The sequence below is a fragment of the Balearica regulorum genome, chromosome 10 (assembly GCF_011004875.1).
Source record: "Balearica regulorum gibbericeps isolate bBalReg1 chromosome 10, bBalReg1.pri, whole genome shotgun sequence".
In the NCBI taxonomy this organism is placed as follows: domain Eukaryota; kingdom Metazoa; phylum Chordata; class Aves; order Gruiformes; family Gruidae; genus Balearica; species Balearica regulorum.
In genome coordinates, this window is record NC_046193.1 from 12,156,611 (window position 1) to 12,176,501 (window position 19,891).

A 19,891-nucleotide genomic window follows, 5' to 3' on the forward strand; every position below is an offset into this window, starting at 1 on the left:
AAAAATAGATCTTCTGTTATCTCTTCCTCTAGAGAGCAGAGCTGAAATGACATGCCTCCTCTTTCCCCTCATTGTGGGACTGCTCTGATTGTTGTGATGATTGCCTCAATCCATAAGAATTTTAAGAAAAATACCTTTTGATTAGTCACCCCAGCCTAGCACAAGAAAACCAGGCGTCCCTCAGTCAGCCAGGTAGGCATCAGCTTTCCCAGTCTGCTGAGAGAGGAAGGTGATCTGTAGACCCAGCCCCAGGGTTTGGGGTAGAGCTGGCTTTGCTGAAAATCACCCAAGAAGATGCAAGCAGTAGGAAGAGAAAAACAGTTGAGTGTGAAGAGGAACACAAACTATACAGATGATAGCAGCAGCCATGTTCAGGTACCAGTCTCTAAAGGAGCCCTTTCTGGGAAGAAAGTTGCATGAGCAAATAAGTGTTGGCATTTACCAAAGCCTTTCCTAGCTGCCTTCCAGTTGCACATGTCATTTCTTCTTCACTGTCATGGGGTGTGCTGGAGCCATCCTTTCATATGTTTGACCAGTAATTAATTAGGAGGGGATCAAGGCTGATAATACCCTGTAATCCCTTCTCTCTTGTCATTTTGTTCAGTAATCCTTTTAATTCTAGCAACGTGGGGGGGTGGGGAGTGGCGGGGGCAGCAGAGAAAGAGAGCCTGGGCTGTGGTGTGGTGCTGGCGCTGGCAGAACTTGACTGTGAGATGACAGAGCATCCTCTGCTTCCCTCCGGTGGCATCCCCCAGGGGAGGCATCCCAAACTGGGGGGCAGCTCACAGGGTAGCATGGGATGGGAGAATTTCCATGTGGGGATGACAGGGTTGTGAGGGGCAATGAAGCAGGGGTGGGGCAGACAGCAGAATCCCTCATTCTCCAAATGCTGACAGATTTTAGTTTAACCTCAAGGTCTCCATTGAGCACCACGGCATTTCTGCTACCACAAAAGACTTTTCACAGCCAGATCTGTGCTATGACCCTGGTTAGGAGATCCCTGATTTGCCTCCAGCTCCATGCCATCTTTCCTGTGGTACCAGTGAGGACACTTGACCAGCGCGCTCCATCACCATGGGACCTGGAGAGGGACACCACCATCCGAGGAGGTCTGATGTCTGCAGTGGTCTGGTGTCAGCAGCACAGAGGAGGTGGGGAAAGAAGCCCTGGGTGTGGGGGTGGGTGGGAGGACTTGGCGATGGGTAGAGAGCAGAGCTGCTGGTGGGTTTGAGTGTGTAGGAGGGGGATGATCAGATATGGTGGGTTTTGGGCAGAAGAGGTTTAGGAAATGAGAAAGCCAGCATTTGATGTGCCAGTGACAGCTGTAATAGTGCTACGCTTCCATATGAATTAGCCAACATGAGTGCCGCTAACACTGACCCTCCTCTCCTGCTAGGTCAGGAGGAAAATGGAGGGTGTTGCCAGCCTGCACGACAAAGTGTTTGGGCATTGAGAAAGCCCAGGGCTGCCAACACCACATCAACCTCCAATCTACAGAAAAGTCTTTCACGTTCCACAGCCCAACATCCTCAGCTCCCTCTCACTCAACCTCTTTAAATACTTTCTTGCCCGACAGCTGGAAGAGGAGATGTGAACCTGCCGATTACAGGGACTAAGTAGGTCTGAAGGGCCTTTTGTTTGATCAGAGCCATGGTTATTACCCCTGACAGTCACAGGCAAGGAAGTCTCCAATGTGTGTTTGACTGAGTTAAGGTGCCTTTGATGCAAACTTCTCTTCATCCCATTTAAACTGCAGATCATTTCCATTCACAGTGAGAGGAAGCTAAATAATTCAGTGCCAGACAGCGGCATTGATGCAGCGGGAGAAATGGGATGCCTTTACCTAGCAGGCAGCATGGCCTTCTCTGCTTGAGGGGAGAGAGTTTTTGGAGACGCAGCATCTCTCTGGGCTGGGTGGAGGTTTGTCCCAGGGTAGCACATCTCGATGGAGCAGCTGGAAAAATACACGTGACACTTTATAGACTGAACGAGGGCCATTTGCTATCACAATCCCTAAATCCCCTCTCTCTGTGTGTTTAATAACACAGATGTCTATAAAGTAAATGCCAACTGATTATCAGAAAACATATTTACTGAGCATGAACAACTTTGAAATAATCAAACACCACAGATAAACACTGACTATATGGTTTGTAACTTTGGAGATTGGGTTTATAATCTGTTGTGTACTAAAATAATAAATACACATAGAGCAAGACCTTCTGCTTCCAGATCACAGTGAAAATCCAAGCTGAGTCTCTGGAGCTATTGACACCTCACTCTGGTTGGGGATGGAAGTGGAAATCTGTTTTCTAGGTATCATGCATTGTGTGTTTCTAATTCTTCCCTCCTGTGGCTGTGGGAGGGTCTTTTGCCCAACGTACAGCGCAGCCACCAGCCCCCAGGATGGCCAGAAACACATGCTGCCCACAGCGCCCAGCAGCCAGGAGCCTTCCTCCACCCCGCTTCTCACCTCGCAGTGGTGTAGGTCACAGCGTTCACAGGTGAGCATGGGTATTTGCTGACCTGCAAAAGCAAACTGAGGAAGCCTCTTGCAGGTTTGCAATTGTTCCCGGCTGAATGGCCATCTTCTGGCCCAAATGAGGCCATTTTCTTCAAAACAGTCACCTGCAGATCCCTTTCGCCAAGATCCCTCTGTACACAGGTAGGAGCACATGGGCTTCAGCTCGCCCAGTCTTTGTCCTAAACTGCGTCTCTGCTGTGGGTTTTTTTTCTATGCACCATTTAAAATAGCACAGAGAGTTAAGCATCTGTTTTAAAATAGCTTTGTTAAAAAAAAGAAAAGCTTACTCCCCGTGACAATCAAAGAAACAAAGAATAACCTCCCTACAGCACCCGCTAAGTTATAGGCGAAGGGGACTGTGTGAGGAATAAATGCAGTGCCTCGGCTTGACACTTCCGACAGGGTCAAGTTTTCCCTGCACCGTAATGAGGTCTTGTTAGGAAAGTGGGAGCGGTGAGCGATGCTCTTTTCTCTTGGATCTCTGCATTTCAAGCTACCTGCGGAAGGAGTGCAGTCGGGGATGGGAAGGAAAAAAATTGACTTGTAAGATATTTCTACCTGGGGCTTCAATGTTCTGAGGATTCGGCAGTGGAGGAAGAAAAGATGGGGGCAGGGACAGCAGGAGGCCAGGCAAGCTCCGCAAACAACGCTCATCTTCCCCCCTTTCTTTTTTGTACCCATCTTTGTCGGTTTCTCCGTTAGAAGTTTTAGCTTCAGTTTCTGTGATGAGGAACTTGGGAGATGTGTTGGCAAAAGCTTTGCTTTCCTGGCAATAAGAAGGCTACACAGATTTGGGGGCTCTTGTGGCATCTAAGTGGATGGGGAGGGGGAAGGACTCCAAACTTTCAATCAAGCCCTGCCAGCTCTTTTCCATTCGAGAGGAACGAGGCTTGCCTTGTTAAAGGCAAAACGCGAGTGAGAGCAGGCAGCGTGCCAAGAGCCATTTGAGAGGCAGGTGAGACTTTCTGAAGCAAGAAATATCCATGCCACTCTAAATTGAAGTGTGTTAAATAAGGATGCTGTTTAGCACTAATAAGGCAGACAGTGAGCTGGAGAGCACAGCTGGGGTTACGGCTCTTGGCTAGCACAGAGGCCCCGGATTCGGATTCGGCCGTGGCTCTCACTGCGTGCAGGGAAATGAGCTCCAGGCAGGTGTTGCCCTAGTTCCTGAGGATGCACATCGGTCAGTGAAGGCATGATTTGCCTGACTTAGCTTTTTTTTTTTTTTTGAAGTGTTTGAACCCTAGGGTGGGAGTGATGGAGGTTGTGGAGGTCAGGGCTGAGCGTGCAGAGGGATGGGGCTGGGGTTTGGGTCTGGCACAATGTGGAAAACTGCAGTGATGGACTGCAGCATTTGGGCTTTCCACGTGGGGACAGGGAAAGCTGGCATAGTGCCTGCTTTTATTAGGGTTTTCTCTACCTGCAGGCCCTAACCCTTAATAGGAGAACTGGTCTCCTTTTTTATTTATTTATTTATTTAAAATTTCTCTGCTTTTCTCAAATGCTGGAACATAGAACAGATGCAAATTAACACATAAATCCAGATTGGAGGGTGTCACCAAAGGGACAGGTATTGCATAGTAATTAAAGAGCATGAAATTCTCCGTGAGATGTTTGCTAGAGTGCTCTAAATAGCCAATTGCTGTTTCTTAAATATTCAGTAATTACTGTAACTGGACACAGTTTGGCTTGGAATTTAATAAGACCTTACTGGAGAGTCCATTAGATCACCAGGAGGTCGGTGGGATAATTTAACAGTAGTGCCTGTCTCTCTGCTTATTGACTGCACTCAAGAAGCCAGCACGGCGGTGTCCAGTCGATAGGGCACGAGATGGGGGCACGAGGCACGACCTGGCCTCCCTGCTCTGCTGCCAAGGGGGCCAGCAGCTCTGGGGATGCTCATCCCCCCTGGTGCGAGGGGATGCCTAGCACAGGGCCCTGCTCCCCAGAGCCCTCCCTTGATTTTACAGGGAGAGCAGAGAGGTGCAGGGGTGGGGATGTGTGATTCCTTGGGTGATGTAGCTCTGCCTGAACTGAGTCTGGCTCTCAGGTGAGCTCCGTGCTCTCTGCACAGTACCGGGGGAGCGTGCAGTGTCCCTGTGGCTGGTTTACCTATGTTATCCCGATATACTGGGTCCCTGAGGTCTCTTGCCAAGCCCTCCTATCATCTTTGTACACAGCAGCCTTTCGTACTAAGGGTGAGGAAACACACCCTGGATATTTATCTCATGACATAGTAGAGGAAGACTCTTTGGGGAAAAAAAAATGTTGTTTCCATCCTTGCTAGTGTGCTGGAAAACATTAGCTGTCAAATATGTGTTTCCCTGAAACAATACAGGGCCTAGGAAATTACCCGTGAGCAGGGGACGTGCCCTGGGCGTTACACACTCTGAGCCAGGCTCCCAGGACAAGGGCGGCTGGTGCGGCGCGGGGCAGCTCTGCCCGGGTGCTGCAGGAAGGGGCCAGGCAGGGCCCCGGAGAAGGGGGCCCCCATTGTCCCTGCTGCTCCTTTGTTCAGTTGCTTCCAGGCTTTGTCTTGGGTTGACTCCAGGATGTCCCTGGACACCTTCTGGAGGCTAGCTCAGCCTAGGAGCCATGCCCAAAGGGCAGCAGGGATCAGGCTGCATGGTCCTGTGCAGACCGTCCCGGCTGGCTCTGCGCTCTCGAGCATCTCCACATGTTTTCTTGCTGTACCTCAGGGCATACAACTCACACCTCTGTGGCGTGCAGCAGAAGATACTCCTCTGGCAGGCTGCTGCGCAGCCCTCATTATCTCAGATATTTTGGATTGAAAAGTTTATTAGGTATGTTTGGCTGCTGTGTCTTGTGCAGTGCTTTGAGGTCATGGGGTAAAAAGCATTACAGAAGAACTGGCAGGTCTTCTTCTGCCAAAGGCTGAGCTCAGCACTTTTGTGCAGTACTGGTTGCCTTTAAAATGTATGCTAGGGAGAATTGCTCTGCTCTCAGATAGGAAGGAAAGAAATGCCTTTATTGCAGCTTGGACCTGTCCAGCCAGCTCGCAGCACCAACCAGGATAAGACTGTTATGTCTAAATGATGGTTGCAGCGTCTCTTTATGCCTGACAGTGATAAGCCCTGGTTTAAGACCGTGATATGGTATTGGATTTGAGATTTGTATTTCCAAGCATTGCTTCTAAAATTAGGTGGTTTTGTATTGTCTGCCTCTCCCCCAGGAATGGAAACCCCCCCCCCCGTGGGATATTTTTGCAGAAGTTCCTGCCCTCCAAAATGGAAAAAAAGACTTGGGGGCTGAAACAATCTCAGATGCTCAGTTAATTCCATTGTGTGCAAGTGAGGAACAGGCACTTTTAGAAGAAATGTTTCTTTTAATTGCAAACCAACTTTCCATGAGAATTTTTTTCTCTTTCCTCCTGAACAAGATTTGATCCTGCCCTCAAAACCACAGCCTTTTGGATCACACAGGCAGGATGTCACAGGATTATTTTCGCTCAGGGAGGGAGGCTCACTGCTCCAAGAATACCTCTATCATCCCACCACTTGAGCTACACTTGCCTGATCTTTCAGACACATAATCTAAGTGGCCCTGCATCACTGGAGCCCAATTTAATGCCTAGCCATAAATTGAAGGATCAGAAGTGCCTAGCCACAATGAAATCCTGTTCACAGATTAGGGAGTCCTGGCTGAGCAGCCCTAGAAATTAAACTAGGGGACTGGACTAAATCAATTTGATTCACCCGAGGGGCAGAGCCACTACTGAAATGCATAAAACAGAGAAGGGCAGGATGTCCCATTAACATGCACCTAAGTAGGGGGGTGAGCCATTCAAAAGTGCAGCCTGACCTTTTCTAGCTGAAATCTCCCAAGTGCCAACTTTACTCTCTGTCTGCTTCCTTTATTCCCTGTTGTTTTCCTCCCCCTACCTTCAATCAGCTTGGGTGGTAATTTTAGGCTCTAGGCTAAAAAGGAGTAATGATGGTCCTAAAAAGGGAATTGACTTTTATACAAACCCTAGAGTGGAGCTGGACCAGCTGCACATCCATTCCTTGGCATGGAACCCGGATACGTTAATGCAACATAGGTGCTCTTGGGAAAGGGAGGGAGTTGTCTAGACGGGTGCTCTCCTGGAGGAGTATTACATGTATGGGACCTCACTGGGAGCTCATGGTGGAGAAAGAAGGGCATCAGGATGAACATCTGTTGAAAGAGAATGTACTGTGCCACCCTTCTGCCTAGTGCTTTGTGGATTATCTCCCTCTCACAGGAGAAATCGGTGATGTGGAGCTCGAGCATGTGCTCGTTTCATGCTCCATGTAGCAGCTCCAGAGCAGAGGGGAATGGGGAGGAAGGGAGACCGTGCTGCAAGTCACAAGTCTTGCACTCATAACTCCAGAGTTTTCTCATGGGGCAAGACTCTGCTTAGCATAGGGGGAAAAGCAAGCTCCCACGCAGCTTGCAGTGTCTCCATAGGAACAAAACCACTTTGGAAACATGTGGCTCTTCAAGCAGAGCAGTTCATGCAAGAGGACAAAGAACGCAGCTATGAGGAAATGCCTCCTACCCCAGTGTGGGATGCTCTTCTCCTACTGCTCAGCACAGCATTGCCTGCACCTCTCCTCTGCTGCTAAACTGTGACTGCAGCATGTCCCATGGCTGGACCATCAGGTGTGTACAGGTTGGCTTTGGAATGCCCTAACACAGCAGGGTAGCTGACGGATGCTGCAGACAGGTGCAATGGGGCTTAGAAATCCATGGCCCATGGAAGACCCTGGAAAAATCTTGGGTCCCTGGGAAAGCAGTGCTATTTCTGCTCTTAACCATGACCCTACAGCTGGATCTTTGATGGAGAAAGCACAGGGAGTTTACCAAACAAGTTATGTGTACATGCACATTCATTCCCCACACTTTGGAAAATGGTTTTCAAAGGCATCCTCTGTTGAGTATCTCCAACCCACAATATCCTTGGAAATTGCCCCTCTGAAGAGTTTGCAAACAATAATGACTGGCCCTTGTTCAAAATATTAACTGTAGCTGGTAGGAGATAGTTCACCACAAGTCAGTCAGCAAAGCAGACTATCACAATTCAGATGTGGCTTGATCAAATTCAAGGCAGTATAAGATGTGGAACAGATTACAGGCTGGATCACATAAGCCACAAACCACATTAAAACTACAGGGATTACAATAGATATTCTGCTCTCACACTTAAACATGATCCTGAATGAAAGGATTTCCCCTGCCTCCAGCCCTTCTTCCCCTAAAAAAAAAAAAAAAAAGATTTCTGTCTCCAGAAAATGCAACCCAGTTGCATGAAGCACCTCGGATACCATGAGCATCTTTGCATAACAATGTCATGTCAAACAAATTCCTGCCTGCTCCTCGTCTACCGCCTGATGTATTGTGCCCAAAAGTGGTTTTGACTACTTGCCACCTCAGCAACACCTGATGGCTATGAAATTAGCAATTGCAGAGGCAGCTGTGAAAATGAAAAGTAAAATGGGGTGGGAGAAGGAGGAGAAAAGCCAACTGATCGGGTGCTGATGTGCTGGGATGGAGGGAAGAGGAAGGCCAGCTGAGGACAGGTTTTCTTCTCTACTTCCCAAATGAGGGGTGATGTCTCTCAAGCACCATACAAATGAGTGATGGTGTAGAAGGGCTTTCTAATTATTAATCATTGTTAATCAGGTCATTAATGGTGACGGTCAGCACTTTGTAAGAGGGACGATTTGCTCTCCTCTAGAGAGTAGAGCCCTCCCTTGTCTGCAGCCCCACTGTTAGCTGCAGATGTGTGTGTGGAGGGGTAGAAGGAGGAAAAAAGAGGATATTTTGGTACTTGATGCCTGATGCTGAGGCACCATTAGGTTCTGGCATCACCCGCATCACCCTGGGTGCTGTGCTGGGTCCCTGGGAGATGGGGAATCAGTGCTCCCCAGCATGTCTAGAGCAGATGTAATTAAAGCCTTCCCTGCCTGCCACAGAGCATATGGGACATGTTAGCAGAGTAATTAAATTTTGTGAACTGAGTCTTTGCTGGAAAGCTAGAGGGTGGGTCGGTGGGAGGCAGGGGGAGCAGTAGTACTGCCATACGCCTGCCTTCAGGAGAGAGCGCGCTGCCCCTCGCCACCTTGGGTTCTCACTCCAAATTGCTCCTTGCACGACAAGCTGAGAAAATAATTAAGTGGTGGCTCATTTGCATTATTTATTGAGTTTGTACACGCGAAAAAATACTGAGGAAGCTGGTCAGACTGTACAGATGTTACAGAAGAAAAATAATCATATTTGTGCTTGTGTGGGAAATGATGAGAAGGACTTCTAAACAGAAAGGCAGATGTGGGTGATAGAGGAGCAGAAGGGTCAGAGAAGAAGGGAGTGGGGAGAACAGAAAAGTTTGGTTCCTGCAGACGTGGGTAAAATACATGTAGTGCACGGTAAATTTGCCAATCAATAGAGTTGCAGGAGGATGGAAACTGCTTATGAATCGGAGTCAGTGCATGTCACTGGTGGAAGATGGAGTCAGAGAGGCTGGAAGGGTTGGTTTGCAGGTTTCAGGGTGGGACATGTCTGTTCTTTATCAGGTGAAACTTTCCGAGACAAAATCTTTAGACATTAAACTTCCATTTTGGCATAGTCTTTTTCACTTAAAATGAGAAAGAGGACCTAATTCTATTTTTTTTTTTTAAAAGAGAGAGTCAAATAATAATGCAGTTTAAACAAAATTCTTTCCAGGGTTGAATGAGTTATTTGTAGTTGCCCCACATTAAATATTGTTTTGTTTTCTTGCTCCCAAAACTGAGATTTGCCTCAAAACTCAGCTTATGAATCATACTGTTTTTCTTCTCCAAATCTTTTGGTTCACCTATTGAATATGGTATTCACCCTGCATTTTGTTTGTGCAACTCTTACAAAGGAGCCAGTTCTCATAAATGCTCAGCCTCACGCAGTGATGATTGTAGAGGTTATTAATACATGTAATGGGTTTATCTCTTCCTGAGGACACATCTATAATGACCCATCCTTTTCCCTCTGTTCAAGGTGCTCGTAAAGCAAATTGTGGGTTGGGAAGGCTGGAAAGTGGTGACCGACCACCGACCTCTCTGAAATGATTGCTGGCTCCAAAGCTTTCATTTGGGGCAGCGGTGAGGGAAGGGGGTGGTTTTGCTTCTGCATTGGTGGGTCACGGCGTTCCCCGTTCAGAGCAAGCGCATGGCAGCTTTCGAACAGCACAGGCAGCTGTGTTTGAAGAAGTGCTCCCTAATTACCCTCCTGCCTGATGAGAGTGACAGCCCATTGTGCTGGCCCCAGCTGTGTGGCTGCTGGTCCCCTGCCGTCCCTTGCAAGCTAAACCGGGCAGTGGGATGCAGGCTCCTCTGGCAGCCCCTTCTCCCTCCTTCAGGGCACTGCCCCCCTCATGTGTTACAGCAGCCTGGACTGGCTGCCCCGGCAGGAATGTGCCTCTATAAAAAGGGCTGGTGGGCTTGAATCTAGTGCTGGTGTTGTCACTGATGGATAATTTACTTCTTTTGCAGACAAAATGGTCTAGAAGGGGAGGGGTGAACACAGCTGGATGTGCTGAGGCTCTTCTGGACGAGCAAAGATAGAGCTGCTGTACCTTGCTTGTGCGAAGCTGAAGTTCATCATTTCTCAAGGAGTCATCTTTTAGTCTCACCTCTTCTGCAAAGCCTGAGTACTGGCATTTCTGTAGGTTAGGAACGACAGTCTATCTCTGTAAGTATTTTGGGTTGTGAAACACACCTGAGAAATGCCAGGGAAGAGAGAGATGGTTGGACTGGGCCTTTGCTTTGGGTAAATCCTCTTGTAGTGTAAACTCCTCAGAACTGCTGAAACATGGAAAAATACATTCACGACACCAATGTTTACTTGGTGCATTGGAAAAAATGCTCTGCAAGGTTGTCCACAGGACCCAGGATCACCTCAGCTAGTCTAGAGAGATAAACCCACAACATACAGGTAAACCCCTTCTTTTACTCTATTCTGAAAACATTGATGAGGGAGGAGCAGGGCTTTGGGTGAGTGAGTGATGCTGAAAAGTGGGGTCACAGCAACCATTTACAAAATTAATTCTGCCAGGCTTCGTATTTGCTTAGCATCTGCCTCAGCATCTGCACCAGTCCTCTTCTGGAGATCCCTTGTTTCAGTTGCAGGGGGTAGCTGTGACTGACAGCGTGAATCTCCTCACAATCACCCCAAATTCTCCCCCTGTCAAAACATTTTTTCATTGAGAATGATACATGCACATCTCAAAAATACTCCTGATCCAAAAGAAAAAAAAAAAAAAAAAAAAATCAGTAGTTTTGTGTGATGGAAAGTTCAGAAGCTTTCAGTATTCTTTTCCCTTCATTTCTAATTAGAAGTTATAGACAGGAGACTCCCCACAAGTCATTAAAACTCCTACATTTAACATCGATTCTTCCAAAATATGGTCTTCCCCAAAGGGTTTGCTCATCTTTTGGAAATGCTTCCCTCGGTAGTTTCTCTTGCCTCTCCTGGCAGCTGCTCCTTTATCTAATTGCTCATCAAGAGCAAAACTTCCCCTGCACCCCAACTCAACTTGCTGGATTATGGTTTAATGTTGTCAGTCTTGTAAGTCTGTGATAATGGTGGATGCTTTGGAGATCTGGGGTGAAGTGATCCAGATCTTGGGTGCTTCTCAAACCTCCTGGCCTCCCGAGACTCACTGGGTCAGTGTGCAAGGGTATCCTTGGCCATCCTTGGGGTACAAAAGGGACCAAAACCCACAATCCTGTCTGGGATCCCTGGCAGCCTGCTGACCTCCAGTGCCTACTATAGGAGCATGGTGGGATTGTGTGCCATACCCAGATAAGCTCTGCTGCGTGTCGGGAAATCCAGGTTGCGGTTTGGAGTCTGGCTTTGCAAGGATGCTGTACCCAAATGCAGAGAGGAGCAGGGCCTCACAGTGGCCAGAAAGTTGTTCTTGCTGCGCTCTCCACTAGTGCATGTGTGTGTCCAGGAAAGATCATTAAGGCTGTTGGAGGGCTCCTGGCTGCAGCAATGCCCTCAGCAAAGGAATGACGCTGTCCCCTGTCCTCCCCATGCCCAGCTCTGTCAGAATTAAGGGTATCGGCAGCACTTTGTATGTGGCATGTCCATGCCTGATGTCACTGTGTCATCCCCCATACTTGCTGGCTTTGTAACAGTACAGGGCAGCTCTGCTTTGTGCAGCATCTCTCCAGCAGTGGGGGCTGCAGGACCCTCCCAGCCCAGGGAAAGATTTCTTTGCTTCAACTGCAGACCAGAAAGATGGAGAGAGTCTGTTTAATTAACATGTGCCTCTGCTGTGTGCTCGGGAGGATGGAGCTGCAAATGCCACCAGGCTGTGGGCCATTTCCCTATTGCGTCAAAAATGACATGCAGCTGCCAACACACAAAGGAAGCATGGATGGGAAGGACTTCATGGGGAGACCCACATTGGATGGGGTGATGTGGCACAGGCAAACACGTTTTCTCCAAAGGGGCCTGAGATGGTGCTGGTTGAGATGCCCAGATCTACAGAGCTTCTGGTTTCTCCTTTGCTCAGCTTGGACGGCAGAAACTTCATTTACAATTTGCTTTGCAACATCCCAGCCTGGCAACTGCAGCAGTGAGGGAGGGAGAGTGAAGAAGAAATATGTAACTAGGTCAGTCTGCTCCACATTACAGCTTCATCCTTTACCCAGGGAGGAGTTGTGGTCTTTGCCTGCCTCTCGCTGTTCCCGTTCAGTCACTTGATGGGGTTTCTAGCTACTTTGAGCCTGCAACCTTCAGATCAAGACTTTTTCTTCTTTTTTTTTCTTTTTCTTTTCTTAACTTGGCTTCCACATTTGACTCTGCTTCTTTCAACCTGCGTTCAGAGGCTCACAGTGGAAGAAACCTTTTGCTGTATTTAATTGTAAAAGTTCCTTCCCTATAAAAGTCTTGGCAAACTGGGCTGGCTCAGTGGTTAGTGCTTTGCTCTCCTCCTTGCAGGGGCAAAGTTCAGTTACTTAGCATCTGGCTGCTTGTTCCCTTGTCCAAGAAAGAGTTTTTAATCACAGTAGGACTGGATGGTTTGGCTTATTCACAGCAGGGCTACAATGCCAATTGCCATTAGGTCTCTTGTTCAAATATGGTCTGGATTGTTAGTGAAGTTTTAACTGTTCTGTGGCTGGTGTATGAGGAGTTTCTGGGTTCAGCCTGTTTGCTGGTGGGAGGATGTGCCTGTTCTGTAAATACACCCATGCAATGAGCACCAGGTTATTTCCCATTCTCCTCTTTGCACCCCCCGCCCCCCCCCCATGCTTATGCTATTCATCAGACACCAAGGGATGCATGGGGTGGATGAGGTCAAGCCAATGCAGATGTCCTTGAAAGCAGAGGGATGCAGACAGGGACTGGCGCGTCACCCCGTCCCCATTATCCCTCAGCACTTTCCCCTAAGGGCAGAAGAGCAGAGCTGTCCTGCTGCAAATCTTTCCCACCTCCCTCATGACAAGCCCTCCCACCACAGCATTTTGGCTACCCCCCCAGCTATGCACCTTCCCTTCCTCATGGTGATCCTCACTGATGCCTTCCTACATTGTCCCCCTCTTCTTCTGCCTCTTTGGACCAAAGCTGGAGAGAGAAAGTTGTGCTGCGAGGCTGCCTTAATTGGCTTTGGAAACACTGCTGGTTTGGTATCGTTAATACTATCAGTATGAAAGTAAATAGAGATGGCACATATGGGCCATTAGTAAGCAGCATGTTAATTATGGTGAGGTGCTGCATTACTCACTCTGGGCTAGATCCTGCCCTCTGGCAAGTAGCACCGTCATCACGCTGTCCTCCCTGCGAAGGGGAAGGCTGGAGATGGTGCCACGTGCGGGAGCGCCGCGGGCAGAGTGTGTCCTTAAGTCAGTTTGTATAAATACCTGTGCCTGCACAGGGAAGCTTTTTCTCTCACTAGGACTGGATCTGAGAGCAAAAGGCAGCAAAAGTTGGGGTGAGGCACCAGGGATCATCTGGAAGAGGGGGCTCTGCTTGTCAAATATTAGCGAGCATTTTAGAAACAAAACTGATTTTTTTCCTGTTCTTAATGAATCTTGTACAACTCGGGCTCAGACAGTATTTGCAAACCATGGGGAGAAAAAGATTTAAAAACAACAACAACAAAAAAGCATTAGCAGGAAATAATCTCATCAGCCCCAACTCTCCAGCAGCGCTGGAGACAGGAAAATGATGCCTTTTTATTAGCCTTATTGTCTTTAATTAAAGCATTCAGCAGAACCCTCTGATAATGGACTGCAAGTGAGGTCGGCAGCATTTGTAATAACACAATACAGAGTTCAATTAAGTTGTACTTTTGTAGCTTTTCATCTCCAGTTTAAACAAGCTAGTGATATATACAGAATGATTACCTTTCCGAGCTGGGGGAAAAGAGGGGGGGCACAGGGGCTTGGGAAGACAAATCACTTGTTGCTATCTAACTGATGCTATAAAAACACTCCATTTTCCCCCAGCATTTTCATGTGTTCAGCCAGCTTGTAGGGTACCCCATCATCGCCACCCCGACAGGCTGGCTGTAATTTGGCTGCTATACTGTAGCCATTAGGTATGGCTTTCTATACCACCTTTTCCTACCATTGTAGGTAACTGCTGCAGGTTTCCTAAACCTGAACCTTTAAAAAATATATTTTTGATGGTTGCAGTACCTAAAGAACTCCAAACAAACAGGGGGATCAGAGACAGCAGAAGAAAAGATCAGAGGTCCGGGTATAACCATTTGAGCTGAAAGACTGTGGATGATTGACAAGCAGTTGATATTTGCTGCTCCTTCTTTTCCCTGCTCTTTTGAATTATTGGTCATAAACCACCCTGCAGTCACACTCTTGCTGTGTCAGAGAGAGAGAGAGAAGCCAAGAAAAGACCCACATGGCTAACACTTAACTTTATCTTCACCATTAAGTAACGCTAAATTAGAATGAAATCGCGCTGGTAATACAGGTGACAGCTATATGAAGACCAAATGAATTCCCTATGATCAGTGCCATTAAAAGGAGCACATCGGCAGAATTCATGATGATGGGACACTTACTGTGCATATAACTCATGTGCACACAGGAAACTCATGGTAAATCTGGCTGGTGTTTTATGTCAGGCTTTAAAAAAAAAAAAAGTGGCTTTTAAAACTTCTGTTCAGATTCTCATCTCTCCAGCCCTGATGTAAATTTGCAATAACTGAATTGCACAGCTAACCCGCTGTGGGGGAGAGGAAGAAACGTGAATGGAAAGCAGGGGCTTTACTGAGGCTTCTCGACAGAGATGCTGGGCGCTTCCATCTCTCACGTTGATGTTGCCTGGGCTGTGCAGCCTTGTGCTGCCACCCAGAGATGCTCCTTCATGGCCTGGGACAGGAGCCATCACCAGTGAGACTGGCCTCCATGGTTGGCAGTGCTGGCTCGCAACAGCAAATAGCTCCCTAGGTACACCCAAAGAGCTGTGTTCTGCCCCGAGATGGCTACAGACATTGCTTGCCGTGAAGTTAACGTAGGGCTGTTTCTGTGACATGGCTCCTGTTGATTGCTGAAGCCTTATATAAAAAAGAGGATTGAACTGTGCTTGATCTCAGGCGCAGCTGTCCCTATAGTGATACCAGGGCTGTGTCACTTGCTGCTTACATCGTGTCAAACTAAGCAGTTTTTGCATAGGAGTCTATGCCTACGTAGCTTTAGCAGGTTGGTTTTCCTTGCCAGGATGCTGGGGCCTGCAGGGATGGTGTGAATCTCTCCGTGTATAAACATGGCACAAGAAGGTGCTATGGGGAAAGTAAAACCGAGGTCCCCTTTCCCAGTGCTGACTGTCATGCTGCGGTACCTCATGCTGGCATGCTTTGTCACACAAGGACGCTACCCTCTGCGTACAAGCAAAAATTACAGTTTGAGATAATTACCTTCTGCCTCCTTACAGCCCCGTTGTACCTGAATACAGTTCATTTTGTGTGGTTTTACTGTCTCTCATGTAGTGCAGCTATGCGCTGTTAAACAGCTGTTCAGCTCCACCCTAGAAAAATAGCTTCAATAAAGTGCATTTCCCATACAGGTCATATATTGGTTAATTCATCCTTTTGGGACAACTTCCAGACAGGAAATGTGGAGGCAGAGGAAGCTGTCCCAGCAGAGCACAACGACTGCTAAATTAAATCCAACCCTGTCTCCCACTACCTGCCATTGTTACTGAACTAAAAAGAGAAAGCAAAGGGCAGAGCTTGGTCGGGGCTGTGTCACTGCCACTGCCGAGTGCTCCACCTCACGGGGCAGCTGTCGACGTTATTTTGCTGGAGATGGTGAGTCAAATTTTGTATGGTAACTTCTTAACTCCTGTGATTCAACAGTCAGTCATTTTTTGCTTTTTTTTTGGCTAAGGGCAGTGCCATACCTATGCTATATTCTGCCCGAGGTGTGAAAGGCAGGTAAAGGGGTACCCTGATGTGCCCGGCCGCCTTCATTCATGCTGTTAAAGTCTGTTGAAAAGGGAAAACACACTGGAGCTATCTACAAGCTGAACTGACGTCTGGCAGATTTTACAGTTCAAGGTGGTACAAAAGGGACTGCCTCTGACCATTCCCCTTGGATCACGTACTCCACCAAACCTGTTTGGGCTCCTGGGTATAATTTTGTATGGTCATGGCAGGAGTCACTTCTGTGCAGACCCAGTCTGTCGTGTGCTCCACACGGCTTTGCTATTATTGCACCCTGACTGCTGCTGAGACAATTTCTTGCCTATTAAAATGCAGTTACGGCCTGGAAAGCGATAGTGTAAGGATGGCTTATCAGTGCTCCATAGCTATTTGCTCTAATCATCCATACCAAAGGCCTGAGAATGCTCCCACAGAAGCCAATAAGACTTTTACCATTGACTTCAAAGGCAGCAGAGAGCAATTTAGCTGCTGCCACCAGACAAAGCAGGTTAGGCTACAGCTGGTACTTCCACAGCTAACTTGGCTTTGAAATCCTGACAATCTAAATGTATTTTTGCTACATGGAATGTTTAAAAATAGACGAGACAAAGTAGTAGGGAAAACAGATTGCTGGGAATATTCCTTCCCTGGTAGGAGAAATGGACTAGCTGAACCTAGCAGGGCTTTTCCATCTCCAATGTGTATGAGTCTATGATTTTTGTCAGCAAACTAAGCACTTCTGAGCCGGAGGCAGCACAGAAAGCCGCTAAAAGCAATTTAGAGGTGCTGGTATCATAATTTTTCAGTCCAAGAAGAACTTCTGGTTTTGCATATATTGTAGGGCTCTGGAAGATTCCCCTGAATCCAGTGAGATACAGTCTCTAAGTGGAGACGATCCCATGGACGTGAATCATAAGTCACAATAATGCGAATGTCTTGATAGGGCTGTCCTCCCAGCTGCCTCATGGGAGGAGGATATTGAGTGCACAATGTTGGAGAAGATCAAAGAGGCACCTACAGCTAATAAATCACCAATAATGGGTGACTTTGCCTGCCCACATATAAGCAGGCCAACGATTTTTAGTGAATCAATGTCTCAATACTTTAAATTATCCTCAGAACAGTTACTTCTAAGGCATGCAAGACAAGTTGGTTTGTTGTTTTTTTTTTTTTTTGCCTTGAGTAACATGGTGGATGTAGGTAAGGACTAATAGCTTCGCATACAAAAGTGGTCATAGCCTAGCTATGTTTGTCACCCTCGCGGACTGCATCAAAACTTGGTCAGAAGCTCTGATCTTCGGAAAGGAGAAGCTGAAAGAAATTGAAAAGCAATAAATGAGACTAAAAGTCAAAGCCCTCAGACTATATATAAGGACAGTTTACTCATCCCATCTATATTCCTGGAGGAAAGCAGGAGGGCTACGTAAATGGCAGAAGGAAAAGATGCATAAGCTGAATAAATAGCCTTTGCTAGACGTGGAGCCAGCCCAGGGAAGCCAGGAGGAAGGAGCACAGACCCGGGCAGGGCTGGCATACAGGCAGAAGCTTTCTGCACCCCTTGCAGCACGGGATTAGGCAACAGAATACCCTGACTGAAAGCTGGAGATACCCCATCATTTCAGTGGGCAATGGCAGAGGAGCCTCTGGCTCGCTATTGCCGGCCGCTGTGCCCGCTCAGCCGCAGTCCTGCACACTCCGCAGCCCAGGCGGGGGACTCACCCTTGCAAAAGAAGGACCAGGGCACCTGCCTTGGCTCCTCAAAACACTCAGCTGGGGCATCAAAGCGGACTCAATACAAACCTGAGCATTCCATCAGCCAGGTTTTCCACCTGGGAGGAGAAGCTATGACTGCATTGACCTTAATGTGAAATTAAAGCCATTTAAGCAGGTAACAGCCAGACAGCTGGGTGCACCCATGCGATGGAAGCGTTTGTCTCTATTTGCAGACAAGCTGTGTATGTGTTTCCATTTCACTCAACTTTTGCTGCTTGTTTATTTAGTTAATAAGAGACAGCAATCTGCCTTGTACAGCCATGCAGACAGCAGAGCGGAGAGCGCCCAAAGAAGGGCTTTTGTTAAACACTTGCTGGCCTTATGGTGCTAGTTGTGTTTCACCTGCTGCGGGAGAGAGCTGGAGGGAAGACACTTGCCTCTAACAAAACTTTTCCTCTAGTGGGGCACGTCCTGTCTCTCTCCATCAGTCTGGGTACAGGACTAATGCGTTCCCATCTCTGGGTTGGGGTAATGTCAATATCAAGATATTGGACAGTGTGTCACCATCTCCCTGCATCTCACATCCAATTCGTGGCAGCCAGACTGGGGTTGCCAAAATGTTTGTGTGGCTGTCCCTCAGGAGACAGACAGGAGGAGGCGACTAGCCCTTTCTGTCCATGTTAGTGCTTTAGAGAAAGAAAGGAGAAAGAAGGCAGTGTGGACAGCTGCTGCAAAACTTCTCCCTCATCCATCTCTACAGGAGGACTAATGTTGCATTTTGGGAAAATGCTTTGCCCCTGTCTTGTCTTCTGCTTCTGTACCCAGTAGTCCTGTCTGAATTTTTAAGTGTTAGTCTTACCGCCTCCTGTTTTTATCAGTCAGCCTTAGGTATCCCAGATGCTACTTGGGAGTGAAACACAGCTGCTGCTTTTGTGGTTTACCAATCTTCTCCTTTTGTGGAAATGATGTTCATCGCTAGCAACACTGGCCATCCTGCCATGGCCTTGTGCTGCAGACATTTACTAAACAAAAGACAGACTGAGATGTATGAACTCATTTTAGGGGGCCATCAGGCAGGCAAGAGATGCTGACCCCTGATTCTGGACCTGTATTGCAGACATATGCTAAAGGACTCTGACTGTGCTTCCTTATTATGGTGCAAACTGTCATCTCATCACAACGGTGCCAGTGCCCACGTTTTACAGTGTGCACTTTGGATGTCTGAATTGCTGGCCCAGGTGTATAATTTCTAGCAGTCTCCCCAGAAATCCCCTTTTAACAGGACAGGTCTTCACATAAGGTTCCTCACCACATCTGTGTTTTCTTTCCCAGCCCCTTCGCTGCTCGTATCTGAACAATTTCTTCCCACAGTGCTCTGAGTACCTTCCCGTGGTGCAAGGGGCTTGGGTGGTAAATGAAAGAGCAAAGAGATGGAATCTCCTTGGGAGCTTTCCGAAATTAAACAGGGCAGGCAACAGCGAACGTCTCTCAGCAGGCCCTGCCCCAGACATGCTGGAGGCAGCAGAAGTCTCCTGGAAAATGCTCTCTGTAGTTTTTAGACTGGGTCCTGGTTGTCTAGAGGATGCATTAGGGACCCCAGCCCCACCGTGCTAGGTGCTGCACAAACACAGAACAAGAAAGAACCTGCACATGCATACACACATCACTTCTTGCGCGTATATACACACTAAATCAGATGCTTTTGGATCTTAAGTTTAGCTGTCTATTATGAATTTGCAGGTCCTCTTAGAGCACAAAGGAACAAATGTTACCTAGTTTATCCTGCACTTAGCGGCTAATTAGGAGGTTTTTAGGACATACAATTTGAGGTGTTAACAATTAACTCAATTGTGGACCAAGACCAAAGCTGTTATTTGCTTTGTCATAGCAATTGAAAGCCAAATAAACAAATACTAGTGTCTTTTCACTCTTTCCCCTGCGCTTTAGCACAGCTGTGCAGCAAAATAATAATAATTTCATTGTCTACTTTCCAAAACTCTACATTTAAAGCAGATCGTAAAAAATCTCCACATGGTTTACTTTCCCTAATTATTACAAAATCAGGCTGTAAATCCCAGAAGAAACACTATGTCTTTTTTAAACAAACACGCACCAAAAAAACCCCAACCAAAAGAAAGCAGATGAATGAATGAAATGTGCTAGAGTTTGTCCGTCTGTTGTTTATGATCAGGAGTTTTGAAGGAAGCCATGGGAGATAAGTGCTTGATGTCCACAGGACTTCAGAG

The 19,891-nt window shown here is 47.4% G+C and overlaps 1 long non-coding RNA gene across 1 annotated transcript in view; it reads left to right on the forward strand.

Moving 5' to 3' along the window:
• The first annotated feature begins 2,859 nt into the window (after positions 1–2,859).
• Positions 2,860–19,891, forward strand: part of LOC142603179 (uncharacterized) — a 30,734-nt gene continuing 13,702 nt past the window's right edge. The window contains exons 1-2 of the long non-coding RNA XR_012837044.1: positions 2,860–2,977; positions 10,030–10,201. This is a non-coding gene — a long non-coding RNA (uncharacterized LOC142603179). The remainder of the gene's footprint in view (positions 2,978–10,029; positions 10,202–19,891) is intronic.